Source organism: Zea mays, chromosome 5 (assembly GCF_902167145.1).
Source record: "Zea mays cultivar B73 chromosome 5, Zm-B73-REFERENCE-NAM-5.0, whole genome shotgun sequence".
Taxonomy (NCBI): Eukaryota; Viridiplantae; Streptophyta; class Magnoliopsida; order Poales; family Poaceae; genus Zea; species Zea mays.
Window position 1 is genome coordinate 162,855,973 of NC_050100.1, and position 14,889 is coordinate 162,870,861.

Sequence of the window (14,889 nt, forward strand, 5' to 3'; positions counted from 1 at the left end):
TTCAAGTGGAGGAGTTCCTTGAGGAGGAGGGGATCAAGCACGAGTTCTCCGCTCCCTACACACCTCAGCAAAATGGTGTGGTAGAGAGGAAGAACAGGACGCTCATTGATATGGCGAGGACTATGCTTGGAGAATTCAAGACCCCCGAGTGCTTTTGGTCGGAAGCCGTGAACACGGCTTGCCACGCCATCAACAGGGTCTACCTTCACCGCCTCCTCAAGAAGACTTCATATGAGCTGCTGACTGGTAACAAACCCAATGTATCGTACTTTCGTGTTTTTGGGAGTAAATGCTACATTCTAGTGAAGAAGGGTAGGAATTCCAAATTTGCTCCCAAAGCTGTAGAAGGGTTTTTATTAGGTTATGATTCAAATACAAAGGCGTATAGGGTCTTCAACAAATCATCGGGTTTGGTTGAAGTCTCTAGCAACGTTGTATTTGATGAGACTAATGGCTCTCCAAGAGAGCAAGTTGTTGATCTTGATGATGTAGATGAAGAAGACGTTCCAACGGCCGCGATACGCACCATGGCGATTGGAGAGGTGCGACCACAGGAACAAAATAAGCGAGATCAACCTTCTTCCGCAACTATGGTGCATCCCCCAACTCAAGACGATGAACAGGTTCATCAACAGGAGGCGTGTGATCAAGGGGGAGCACAAGATGATCATGTGATGGAGGAAGAAGCGCAATCGGCACCTCCAACCCAAGTTCGAGCGATGATTCAAAGGGATCATCCCGTCGACCAAATTCTGGGTGATATTAGCAAGAGAGTAACTACTCGATCCCGATTAGTTAATTTTTGTGAGCATTACTTCTTTGTCTCTTCTATTGAGCCTTTCAGGGTAGAAGAGGCCTTGCTAGATTCGGACTGGGTGTTGGCCATGCAAGAGGAGCTCAACAACTTTAAGCGCAATGAAGTTTGGACACTAGTGCCTCGTCCCAAGCAAAATATTGTGGGAACCAAGTGGGTGTTCCGCAACAAACAGGACGAGCACGGGGTGGTGACGAGGAACAAGGCTCGACTTGTGGCAAAAGGTTATGCCCAAGTCGCAGGTTTGGACTTTGAGGAGACGTTTGCTCCTGTGGCTAGGCTAGAATCAATTCGTATTTTGCTAGCATATGCCGCTCACCATTCTTTCAGGTTGTACCAAATGGATGTGAAGAGCGCTTTCCTCAACGGGCCGATCAAGGAGGAAGTGTACGTGGAGCAACCCCCTGGCTTCGAGGATGAACGGTACCCCGACCACGTGTGTAAGCTCTCTAAGGCGCTCTATGGACTTAAGCAAGCCCCAAGAGCATGGTATGAATGCCTTAGAGACTTTCTAATTGCTAATGCTTTCAAGGTTGGGAAAGCCGATCCAACTCTTTTCACTAAGACTTGTGATGGTGATCTTTTTGTGTGCCAAATTTATGTCGATGACATAATATTTGGTTCTACTAATAAAAAGTCTTGTGAAGAATTTAGCAGGGTAATGACGCAGAAATTCGAGATGTCAATGATGGGCGAGTTGAACTACTTCCTTGGGTTCCAAGTGAAGCAACTCAAGGACGACACCTTCATCTTTCAAACGAAGTACACGCAAGACTTGCTGAAGCGGTTTGGGATGAAGGACGCCAAGCCCGCAAAGACTCCGATGGGGACCGACGGACACACCGACCTCAACAAAGGAGGTAAGTCCGTTGATCAAAAAGCATACCGGTCCATGATAGGTTCTTTGCTTTATTTATGTGCTAGTAGACCGGATATTATGCTTAGCGTATGCATGTGTGCTAGATTTCAATCCGATCCTAAGGAGTGTCACTTAGTGGCTGTGAAGCGAATTCTTAGATATTTAGTCGCTACGCCTTGCTTCGGGATCTGGTATCCAAAGGGGTCTAACTTTGATCTGATTGGATATTCAGATTCCGACTATGCTGGATGTAAGGTCGATAGGAAGAGTACATCGGGGACGTGCCAATTCTTAGGAAGGTCCCTGGTGTCATGGAATTCTAAGAAACAAACTTCCGTTGCCCTATCCACCACTGAGGCCGAGTATGTTGCCACAGGACAGTGTTGCGCGCAACTACTTTGGATGAGGCAAACCCTCAGGGACTTTGGCTACAATCTGAGCAAAGTCCCACTCCTATGTGATAACTAGGTGAGTGCCCGTGCGTTGCAACGGGAACATATAATACCGTTGAAGGAAGGGAGTAGATGGGAGAGTGTATCGGCTGGACAGGAAAGAAGAGCACGGATCTGGGGATGATGATAGCTGCGGCGACGTGTAAGGGAGAGTGCGGCACGAGGGTCGGGGGCAACGGACGTGAGCTACGATGTTAGGTCGGTCAGCCAACAACCCACGCATGCGAGAGAGACAGAACAACATTATATGAATAGTAATTAATATGATAAAATACATTGATATACAAACTCCTTTTTTTGAGAAATGAAGCCATAGCAAATTGTGCCCAATTGGACCAGTTTGATGAGGAGCTTTACAAAGTCTGATAAAATATTCCCTACGTGCATATATTGTTGATGTACTACTTATATTCTTCATAGTTTTATGACCTATCATAAATTACGCTTCCCTATTTTATTAGAGAAAGACAACCCATTATCTTCCTGTATCGGTTTACCATAATGCGTTCCTTTTTTATGATAATTTTAATTTCCTTGAGAATGAAAATAAATACTATATTTTTTTGAAGTTCCAATGTTTTTTCTATTATAAAAAATAGTTTATGTAGTCAATATCAACAACATTATTTTTTTTGTTTTTTGGTTTTCAGACCATTTGTTTCATTTTGATTGTTGTGGGTATGATGGTTTTTACTCATAATAATAGTTTGAATGTTTGATTGTCTTGATGAATGAAATGAACGCGTTTTTGTTCGTCGTCTCCGAGCTATATATCCTCGCGGAACTCTGGTCATTGAATCAAATTAACCTTAATGAATAACTAATGATTTCTCTTCTTTTAACCCTCTTTTTTCCATTAATAACTAAACGGATTATTTCGATATATAAAATATTAATTCCAATGGCTTTTGCTACTATAACCTTCCCAACCACAATTTTTTATTCTATCCCAAGAGACATTTGGGACTTCAACAACCTGGATCCAGAAATCAAACTAAGCATCCCAGAACAAGAGCAGCTAACACAGATAATTATAGGCATGTACTCACAGTTTCACGGAGAGCAGATGGGTTGCTTGTTCCAAGCGCAGTCTTGAAATGGTCATTTGTAACAACCATCGAGTTCAATATCTCTGCATCTATTGTATCATCCTCAAGATCTATGATGTCCATCTTCTCACGAATTCAATGAAGAGCAGCCTCAGTGCAAAGGGCAGCAAGATCAGCACCAACGTATCCATGGGTATCCTTTGAAATGAGTTCCAAATTAACCTGGAAATATTCAGAGAATGGACATCACGAGACGCTAGAAGAGAAGACAGAAACCATATTCTAATCAGTGTGAAGTGCAATGCATCAAGAATAAATTACAGACACTTACATCTTCAGCTAGCTTCATGTTCTTAGTGTGAATACGGAAACCTCAAGCCGGCCAACTTCATCAGGAACTCCAATGTCAATTACTTGGTCAAACCTTCCAAATCTTCTAAGAGCAGGATCGATGTTGTTTGGCCGGTTTGTAGCACCCATAACAATAACATGGGAACGAGATTTGAGTCCATCCATAAGAGCCAGTAGCTGTGAAACAATACGACGTTCTACTTCTCCATTGGTCTTTTCTCTCTTGGGTGCAATTGAATCATTTTCATCAATGAAAATGATAGATGGAGCACCCATAACAATTATCTGCCCAACATAAAAAATACTCGACTCCCATGAACTGCATGATTCAATGCATACGAAGCAACTGTCTATCAAACATAAAAAATACTCGACTCCCATGAAATGATCTACTGTGGCAGTACATCCTAAGAGGTCCAGACTCAAAAAATGTTTATAGTAAACAAAGACAAAAGGGAAATAAGTACCAACCTCTAAAGGAGTAAGAGGACACTTTTCATCCCTTCTGTTTGCCTCAGGGTTTATCACTCGACCATGCTGACGAAACTTACCTCTCCATCTCTTTTCACGAGCATGGTCCCTTTCAGTTTTATCCCTCCAACGACCATCATATGTACACCACAAAAAGGCTATCATATCCTAAAACATACATGGTATTAGTAAGATGAAAAATGTCATAATTGTGAACAAATAAGATACTTGAAACATGTTCGAAGCGAAGATGCACTGGAACATACTTCCCTCCAGTCAACAAACTCTTTTTTGTAAATGAAGATCCATCTCTGAATTGGCATATCTATAAAGCTCCATCTAACTGAATTGGAATATCTAGTCTAGAAAGCTATAAAATTACTCTAACTGAACACTCAACGTCTAAAACAGACTCCATCATACTGCACACAAAAAATCGAGTGTACAACAACAAATGTATCGGCCTGATAGAAAACATGATTGAATTTCATGCTTACATGTGTACTAACTATTTCACAACTCTTGTAAGCAATGACATAGGGCGAAATCATGCAAATCACCAAACCAAATCACAGATCTAGGCATTTTAGGAAAATACATGAAAAGCAGAGCTACCTTTCCACGATTCAAGCCTTCTTCTGCGGTTGGACTGCAGCCTCCACCCGCCAACGACGACGGCGACTCAGGAAAGCTCCTCCATCGCTGGTGCCAACCTTCTATCGAATGACCGGATCCAGGACGGTGTCCAAATCGTCCACGCCCCCGCGTGCCGAGATTGTTGGAGCTACCCCTTCCCTCGCAGCCACGCTGACGCCGGACACCAAGTAACCGCCTCCTCCATGCTCACCAGTTCACTGACAATGCGGGCAATGGTAAAGGAAGAGCAACAACTGGATATGAGGAGTGGCCGCTCACACCACATTTGGGGCGAGATCGAGATGGGATTAAAGGGAGGGGGCGGACCTTGGCGGCGATCTTGGACGGGAGGGCCCGGGTAACGCGCGAGCGGGGCAGGGGGGAGACGACGGTCGTCTCAGCGATGTGGAGGATGGACGCGGTGTCTGTCGGAGCAGGGTTGGGGGAGCGGGCATCGCGAGCGGTGCGGACGCGACGTCGATGTCGGGAGGACGGGGCGTGGCACGCGGGCACCTGCTGCCACAGCCTCCCGCGCATGCCGAATAGTATCGCCACCGCGTCCGACGCCAACCCGCCTGCGGGACGTGCCACCGCGTTCATCGCGCCGAAGCACGCCGCCGCGGCGCCCGCAACCTCCATGGGAGGTGGAAACGTTTCCGGAAGAAGTTGGCGGCCACGTTCTCCATGATGAGCTCGACGCCATAGCAGTAGCCGTAGGTGAGCGCGAGCACCCACGCGCGGTAGTTGCCGACCCCTCCGGGCACCACCTTCCACAAGCTATTGCCGGTCTTGGCTCCGGCGCCGACGCCGCGCGGGTGGTCGTTGGGGAAGGCGAGGACGGCGAGGCCCGTGGTGATGAGGAGCGTGCAGGGGAGGAGGTAGGTGACGCGCCAGGCGACGGTGATGGGCACGCCGAGACGGAGGACGAGCTCGTACGCGAGCGGCATGACGAGCTACGCCGCGACGCTGACGACGTTGGTCCAGCCGGCCGTGACGGCGTTGGCGAGCCCCACGACAGAGGGCGCGAAGATGCCTGACATCTAGTGCTGGTTGGCGACGAAGTTGGCGAGGGAGAGGCCCGCCACGAAGCGCAGCGCGACGAACCCCGCGGGCGACGACGCGGTGACCGAGACGGCGAGCGCGGCCAGGAGGCTGGCGAACCCCGACGCGCGGCGCGGGCCGAGGAGGTCGCATGCGGGCCCCATGGCGAGCCTGCCTACCAGCGTGGCGGAGAGGGAGCCCACTGCGGCGGCGGGGGCGTCCGAGGGCATGAGCACGAGTGCCGGTCGCAGCGCAGGGAGGATGGGCGGGGCGGCAAAGGCCGCGAAGAAGCAGACGAAGAGGGAGAGCCAGGCAAGGTGGAACGCCTGCGTGTGCGGCGACAGCAGTGATAGAGGGCGCAGATCCGTCGCCCTGAACTCGTCATCGACGCCGCACTCCGCCTCAGCGCCGCCGACGCCATACCAGCAGTTCTCTTCGTCGTCGGCCAGCTGCAGCTTTTTCCCCATCGCGACCATAGTTAGCTAGCTACCTAGTGACGTCTGCCTGGCCTCGTGGCTGCGAGGAAGAGATCTACCACAGCCAAGCAGAGAATGGATCCGTGGCGGTGTGAAGCATTCTAGGTGAGGGAGGCGGAGACAGAAGAGAGACGGCATGTGGTGGGCGGGCGGTTCGCGCGGCGTGATTCGTCACGGGCGTTGCGGGAGGGAATTCACAGCGGGCGGGCGGTCGTGCGGGCGGGGTTTGCGGCGGGCGTATCGCGGCGGGTGGGGGTCACGGCGTGCGGATTGATCGGGCGGGGGCGGTCTACAATGTGGTCTTAATAGTTAGTACAGATGAGAGTGCTATCCGCATGGCGGAAAATCCTGTTGAACACAGCCGCACAAAGCACATAGACATCCGGCATCACTTTTTGAGAGACCACCAGCAAAAGGGAGATATCGAAGTGTTTCATGTTAGCACCGAGAACCAGCTAGCCGATATCTTTACCAAGCCTCTAGATGAGAAGACCTTTTGCAGGTTGCGTAGTGAGCTAAATGTCTTAGATTTGCGGAACTTGGATTGATTTATAGCATACATGTGTATATGCCTTTGATCATGTTCCTTATGCATTTTGTTGCTTAATAATGGTGCTCAAGTTGTACAAACACTCCCTGGACCTCACAAGTCCGTTGCAAAGTGATGCACATGTTTAGGGGGAGATGTGTTACAACTTGACCCTTTGAGACTAACCATGTGCTTGAGTTTGCTTGTTTTAGTCTCAAAGGAGGTTTGGAAGGGAAAAGGTGGACTTGGACCATGAAAGACTTCCACTGCACTCCGATGAGAGGGTAACTTATTCCAAGTTCATCTCATGTACTCTTATTCCCTTTGTATTCTTATTGAAGCTTTTGGTGAGGCAATGGGGTTCTCGGGCCAAGATTGATCCCGTTTTGGTGCTTGATGCCAAAGGGGGAGAAAATAAAGGCCAAAGCGATAAATGGATCAGCTACCACTTGAGTAATTTTGAAAATGGTAGATTAGAGCTTTTGGTTTGTCAAAACTCTATTATTGTCTCTTGTGTCAAAAGTTGGCCTCTTATGGGGAGAAGTGTCGATTATGGGAAAAAGGGGGAGTTTTGAAATCCTTGATCAAATTTCTTTGGAAAACCTCTCTTTATGTATCTACAAGTGGATTTGACTTAGAGATAGGAATTTGAGTTTGATTTGCAAAAACAAACCAAGTGGTGGCAAAGGGTGATTCATATATGTCAAAATTGAATCAAACAATTTGAGTTCTTATTTGAATTGGTTTTGTATTTGTTCTACTTGCTTTATATTGTGTTGGCATAAATCACCAAAAAGGGGGAGATTGAAAGGGAAATGTGCCCTTGAGCCATTTCTAAGTATTTTGGTGATTTAGTGACTAACACAAGTGCTTAAATGTAAAATGGTGGACAAAGTACAAACCAAGGATAAAGGTATGTTTCTCAGACTTAGTACATTGTTTTATGGACTAATGTATTGTGTCTAAGTGCTGGAAACAGGAAAAATCCAATTGGAAATGTCTTGGCTCGAGCAGCCAAGAATCTGCCCAGTCTGGGAGCACCGAACTGTCCGGTGGTGCACCGGACAGTGTCCGGTGCGCCAGGCTGGTTCGAGCGAAGTGGCCGCTCTCGGGAATTAACCGGCGACGTACGGCTATAATTCACCGGACTGTCCGGTGTGCACCGGACTGTCCGGTGAGCCAACGGTCGGCCGGGCCAACGGTCGGCAGCGCGATCTGCGCGGGACACGTGGCCGAGCCAACGGCTAGAAGGGGGCACCGGACATGTCCGGTGTGCACCGGACATGTCCGGTGCGCCAACGGCTCTCTGGCTGCCAACGGTCGGCTGCGCCAATTATGGAAAGAAATCGGGCACCGGACATGTCCGGTGTGCACCGGACTGTCAGGTGCGCCAGTCGACAGAAGGCAAGATTAGCCTTCCAAGATTGCTCTCAACGGCTCCTAGCTGCCTTGGGGCTATAAAAGGGACCCCTAGGCGCATGAAGGAGAACACCAAGCATACTTACAACATTCCTAAGCACCAAGTCATCGATTTCGCGCATTTGTTTCTTTGTGATAGCATATAGAGCTCTTGTGGAGTTGTGAACTCATTGGGTTGTGTTGCGAGCTCTTGTTGCGACTTGTGTGCGTGTTGTTGCTCTGATTTGTGAGTCTTGTGTGAGTTGCTCATCCCTCCCTTACTCCGTGATTCTTTGTGAACATCAAAAGTGTAAGGGCGAGAGGCTCCAAGTTGTGGAGATTCCTCGCGAACGGGATAAGAAAAGAAAAGCAAAACACCGTGGTATTCAAGTTGATCATTGGATCACTTGAGAGGAGTTGAGTGCAACTCTCGTCCGTTGGGACGCCACAACGTGGAGTAGGCAAGCGTTGGTCTTGGCCGAACCAGGGGATAAACCACTGTGTCATCTCTGTGATTGTTCTATTGTGGTTATTGTGTTTTGCTAAGACATCTCTTTAGCCACTTGGCAATTATTGTGCTAACGATTAACCAAGTTTTGTGGCTTAAGTTTTCAAGTTTCACAGGATCACCTATTCACCCCCCCTCTAGGTGCTCTCAGGACGGCCATGAACTTCGCGTAGCATGGCCTCCCCAGTACCGCGTGGTAGGTTCCTCGGAACCTGACCACCTCGAACGTAAGGGTCTCCCTTCGGAAGTTGGAGGGCGTTCCGAAGCAGACAGGAAGGTCGAGTTGTCCGAGGGGCTAGACGCGCTTCCTGGGGATGATCCCGTGGAAAGGCGCAGCGCCTGCCCAGACCGAGGACAGATCGACACGCAAGAGCCCGAGGGTCTCGGCGTAGATGATGTTGAGGCTGCTGCCTCCGTCCATGAGGACCTTGGTGAGCCTGACGTCGCCGATGACGGGGTCGACAACGAGCGGGTATTTCCCCGGGCTCGGCACGTGATCGGGGTGGTCGGCTTGGTCGAAGGTGATGGGCTTGTCGGACCAGTCTAGGTAGACTGGCGCCGCCACCTTCACCGAACAGACCTCCCGACGCTCTTTCTTGCGGCGCCGAGCCGAGGCGTTCGCCGCTTGCCCACCGTATATCATGAAGCAGTCGCGGACCTCGGGGAATTCTCCTGCCTGGTGATCTTCCTTCTTGTCGTCGTCACGAGCCCTGCCACCCTCCGCGGGTGGCCCGGCCCTGTGGAAGTGGCGCCGAAGCGTAGCGCACTCCTCAAGGGTGTGCTTGATGGGCCCCTGATGATAGGGGCACGGCTCCTTGAGCATCTTGTCGAAGAGGTTGGCACCTCCGGGGGGTTTCCGAGGGTTCTTGTACTCGGCGGCGGCGACAAGGTCCGCGTCGGTGGCGTCGCGTTTCGCTTGCGACTTCTTCTTGCCCTTCTTCTTGGTGCCGCGCTGAGTTGACGCCTCAGGGGCATCTTCCGGTGGGCGGCCCTGGGGCTGCTTGTCCTTCCGGAAGATAGCCTCAACCGCCTCCTGGCCAGAGGCAAACTTGGTGGCGATGTCCATCAGCTCGCTCGCCCTGGTGGGGGTCTTGCGACCCAGCTTGCTCACCAGGTCGCGGCAGGTGGTGCCGGCGAGGAACGCGCCGATGACATCTGAATCGATGATGTTGGGCAGCTCGGTGCGCTGCTTCGAGAATCGCCGGATGTAGTCCCGGAGAGACTCTCCTGGCTACTGTCGGTAGCTTCGGAGGTCCCAGGAATTTCCGGGGTGCACGTACGTGCCCTGGAAATTGCCGGCGAAGGCTTGGACCAGGTCGTCCCAGTTGGAGATCTGCCCCGGAGGCAGGTGCTCCAACCAGGCGCGAGCGGTGTCGGAGAGGAACAGGGGGAGGTTGCGGATAATGAGGTTGTCATCGTCCGTTCCACCCAGTTGGCAGGCCAGCCGGTAGTCCGCGAGCCACAGTTCCGGTCTCGTCTCCCCCGAGTACTTTGTGATAGTAGTCGGGGGTCGGAACCGGGTCGGGAACGGCGCCCGTCGTATGGCACGGCTGAAGGCCTGTGGACCGGGTGGTTCGGGCGAGGGACTCTGATCCTCCCCGCTGTCGTAGCGTCCTCCACGCCTGGGGTGGTAGCCTCGGCGCACCCTCTCGTCGAGGTGGGCCCGACGGTCGCGGTGATGGTGCTCGTTGCCGAGGCGACCCGGGGCCGCAGGCGCTGTGTTGCGCGTGCGCCCGGTGTGGACCGAGGCTTCCCACATGAATCGGGAAGTCGCGGCACGATGTTCCGAGGGGTACCCCTGCCTCCGGGAGGCGGAGCTCTCGGCCCGTCGGACCGCGGCGCCCTCCAGGAGATTCTTGAGCTCTCCCTGGATTCGCCGCCCCTTGGTGGTTGATGGCTCTGGCATCGCACGGAGAAGCATTGCTGCTGCAGCCAGGTTCTGGCCGACCCCACTGGAAGAGGGTGGCGGCCTCATCCTAACATCGTCGGCGATGCGGTGCTGGATACCCTGGGGTAGATGGCGCACTTCTCCGGACGGAGGTTGGCCCGCCCATTCCTGCCCGACGTCCCGGCGGATCGGCTCAAGTGCTCCTGCTCCCTCGTCGAGTCTGGCCTGCACCCCGCGGATTTGCTCGAGCTGTGGGTCATGACCCCCCGCCGGAACGGGGACCACAGCTAGCTCCCGTAGGATGTCAACGCGTGGCACAGGCCTAGGGAGATCCCCGTTCTCCGGCATACCGAGATGGTTGCCCTCGGAGGGACCCCCTAGATCGACGTGGAAACATTCATGACTTGGGCCGCAGTCCTCGTCGCCGAGGCTGCGGCTACCGTCGGAACAGTCGGAAAGGCAGTAGTCGCATGCGGTCATGAAGTCCCGCATGACACTGGGGTTGCCAAGTCCAGAGAAATCCCAACAGAAGTCGGGCTCGTCATCTTCCTCGGACCCCGAGGGCCCATAGGTCGAGACGTCCGTCAGCCGGTCCTAGGGTGACCACATACGAAACCCCAGAGGGTTTGGACTCGCCTCTACGAGAGTGTCCGCCAAAGCGAAGTCGCTTGGCGGGTCGAGGCTGAATCCAATGGGCGTGAGATGGGAACCGGTGGGTACCTCTTGGTCGACGGGCGGTGACGAAGTCACGTCAGGGACTGACTGCACCGTCGTCCCAGGTACGAGGGTGACGCCCAGCAAGCCTTTCGCGAGCGTGCTGGCGTCGTCCGTTTGCTCGGAATTGGCGTGTCGCGGGGAGACGGCGCTCGTCTTCGTCTCAAGCGCAAGGTCGATGCCCGACGCGCCCCCTGTTGGGGCGCCAGCGCCGTCGACTTGCTCGACAGCCGACGGGGGGCCGCCTCCTGCTTGGCCTTGGTTGCCCCGCCTCCTCCTCCGTCGGCGGGGGAGAGGGCGGGCTGAGCTTGAATGTTGTTCTTCCCCCACGCGGGGAAGACGTCGTCGATTCCGCCGCCGGCGGGCGGGCTGTCGGCCGCCATGGTCGCTGTCGCACGGCGGGGGAAGGAGTATCATGTCGTAGCTGCCGTCAAGGGACATGAACTCAAGACTCCCGAAACTGAGCACCGTCCCGGGCTGGAAAGGTTGCTGGAGACTGCCCATCTGGAGCTTGACGGGAAGCTGTTCGTCAACACGCAGCAGGCCCCTACCTGGCGCGCCAACTGTCGGCGTTTCGAGACCGGGGGTCCCTGGGCTGACGAGTAAAATGTCGCCGCGTGCCCTAGCCCAGATGGGTCGGCGCGAGGCCGAGCGCGAAGGGGGGAAGAGAGGCAGCCGGAGACGGGCGTGTGAGAGGTGGAAATCCTGCGGCCTTCGTGTTCATCCCGCGCCCAGGTCGGGTGCGCTTGCAGTAGGGGGTTACAAGCGTCCACGCGGGAGGGGGAGCGAGCGGCCTCACGCGAGCGCCTGTCCCGTCCTCTTCCCCGCGCGGCCGACCCTCTGTAAGAGGACCCTGGTCCTTCCTTTTATAGGCGTAAGGAGAGGATCCAGGTGTACAATGGGGGGTGTAGCAGAGTGCTACGTGTCTAGCGGAGGAGAGCTAGCGCCCTAAGTACATGCCGTCGTGGCAGCTGGAGAGGTTTTGGCACCCGGTTCGTGTGGTGTCGTGGCCGTCGGAGGAGCGCTGGAGCCTGGCGGAAGGACAGCTGTCGGGGCTGTCGAGTCCTTGCTGACGTCCTCTTGCTTCTGTAAGGGGGCTGAGAGCCGCCGTCGTCACAGAGCGTGCGGGGCGCCATCATTGCCTATCTGGCGGAGCGAGCCAGATGGGACACCGGTCTTGTTCCCCGTAGCCTGAGTCAGCTTCGGGTAGGGTAATGATGGCGCCTCCTGTCGACGTGGTCGGTCCGCGCCCTAGGTTGGGCGATGTGGAGGCTCCTCCGAGGTCGAGGTCGAGTCTGTCTTCCGTGGCCGTGGTCGAGTCCGAGCCCCTGGGTCGGGCGAGGCGGAGACCGTCGGCTGAGGCCAGGGCTGAGTCCGAGCCCTGGGGTCGGGCGAAGCGGAGTTCGTCGTCTTCTAGGGCTGAGCCCAAGTCCAAGCCCTGGGTCGGACGGAGCGGAGTTCGTCGTCTTCCGGGGCTGAGCCCGAGTCCGAGCCCTGGGTCAGGCGGAGTGGAGTTCGCCGTCTTCCGGGGCTGAGCCCGAGTCCGAGCCATGGGTCGGGCGGAGCGGAGTTCGCCGTCTTCCGGGGCTGAGCCCGAGTCCGAGCCCTGGGTCGGGCGGAGCGGAGTTCGTCGTCTTCCGGGGCTGAGCCCGAGTCCGAGCCCTGGGTCGGGCGAAGCGGAGCTTCCTATGGTGCTTGAGGTCGGGCCTGACTGCCTGTCAGCCTCACTCTGTCGAGCGGCACAGCAGTCGGAGCGGCGCAGGCGGCGCTGTTCTTCTGTCAGGCCGGTCAGTGGAGCGGCGAAGTGACTGCGGTCACTTCGGCTCTGTCGACTGGAGGACGCGTGTCAGGATAAAGGTGTCAGGCCACCTTTGCATTAAATGCTCCTGCGATCTGGTCGGTTGGCGCGGCGATTTGGTCAGGGTTGCTTCTTGGCGAAGACAGGGCCTCGGGCGAGCCGTAAGTATGTTCGTCGCTGGAGGGGGCCTCGGGCGAGACGGAGATCCTTCGGGGTCGGCTGCCCTTGTCCGAGGCTAGGCTCGGGCGAGGCGTGATCGGGTCCCTCGAATGGACCGATCCCTGACTTAATCGCACCCATCAGGCCTTTGCAGCTTTATGCTGATGGGGGTTACCAGCTGAGAATTAGGAGACTTGAGGGTACCCCTAATTATGGTCCCCGACAAGGGGACTTCAAGCTAAACTTCGCACCTTCGGGAATTCTCAGAGGCGCTTCGCTATAATTCACCGGACTGTCCGGTGCTCCAGGGGAGAGCGACTCTGAACTCGCCAGCTTCGGATTTCCGCTTCGCTATAATTCACCGGACATGTCCGGTGCACACCGGACTGTCCGGTAAGCCAGCGGAGCAACGGCTATTCCGCGCCAACGGTCACCTGCTACAGCATTTGTTTGAGAAGAAGAAGCTCACTCGGTCCGAGGGACCGTTTGAGAGAGGGAAAGGGTTGAAAGAGACCCGGTCTTTGTGACAACCTCAACGGGGAGTATGTTTGCAAGAACCGAACCTCGGTAAAACAAATCTGTGTGTCACACTCTTTATTCGCTTGCGATTTGTTTTGCGCCCTCTCTCGGACTCATTATTATTTCTAACGCTAACCCGGCTTGTAGTGTGATTAACTTTGTAAATTTCAGTTTCGCCCTATTCACCCCCCTCTAGGTGACTTTCATAGAGGAGGACGACGGCTTAGGGGACGACGGCGGCGTAGGGGACTCGTAGCAGGGGTCACGACTTAGGTTGTCTCCAGCAACATCCTCTAAATTTCGTTCCCTAAAGGAATATTCTCTGTCCTTTACAGCACACTCTAAAAAATTATGTCCTCTATATCTTCTCAATCTCCAACAACTTCCCCTAAATTCGGTACTCTAAAACTACAGCAGACTTTCTTTTCTCGTTTATTTAGTTTTTATTTGTTTTCTTTTCACCTTTTTATTATAAAAGATTTAACACCTTAATTTATGAAAGAAAAACCTTGTCCAAAAAAAATTCATAGCCAAATTATTCATCTTTCAATAGTAGCATTAACAAATTATTGGAAATTTATGTTATATAATTGTTTGTTGTCACGTTCTGTGCCAGTGTAGATATGCGTCGATCGTCCAAAGAAATACTAAACAAAGGCGGAGCAAGCTGGGCCGATCTTCCAAAGAAAAATATTAAAAAAGCTGGAGAAAGAAACAAACAGCGGACAACTGCGTATAGAGGACGACCGCTCGTGCGCTACGTTTGGCGGACGGCGAGCACCCGCTAAATTTTAGCGGATATTTTACCGGCTATTGTTGAGTGGAGCCAGGGCGGAAGAAAACGTTATATGTAGCGGACAGAACAATTTACCGGCTATTGTTGGAGACAGCCTCACGACCTCTGTTTACAAGTGGTCTGACTAATCGCGATTAGTTGGGTTGGTCGTCTGAAAGTGGCCGATTAACTGGACGACTCGATCGGACTTTCTGGTCGTCCAGATTGTCCAATTAAGCGTCCAAATCGCCGATTAGGCGTCTAATTAGAGGGTTTACGGTCGTCCACTTGCAGCTAGAGTTTAGTAGCAATTTACAAGCAACTAATTAGTAAAGATTAAAAGACAAGATAAATTTATTAAACCTAATTAAATTTATATTTAATATTTAATGTAACATAAAACTTTTACAAGCAACTAACTAGTAAAGATTAAAAGACAAGACAAATTTATT

At 53.0% G+C, this 14,889-nt stretch overlaps 1 long non-coding RNA gene across 1 annotated transcript; it reads right to left on the reverse strand.

Moving 5' to 3' along the window:
• Nucleotides 1-3,068: 3,068 nt before the first annotated feature.
• Nucleotides 3,069-3,828, reverse strand: LOC103627150 (uncharacterized). Its single transcript, XR_002262040.1, has 3 exons — nucleotides 3,506-3,828; nucleotides 3,175-3,396; nucleotides 3,069-3,101 (listed from the first exon to the last, which is right to left on the reverse strand). It is a non-coding gene; the product is annotated as an uncharacterized lncRNA (long non-coding RNA).
• Between the last annotated feature and the right edge of the window lie 11,061 nt (nucleotides 3,829-14,889).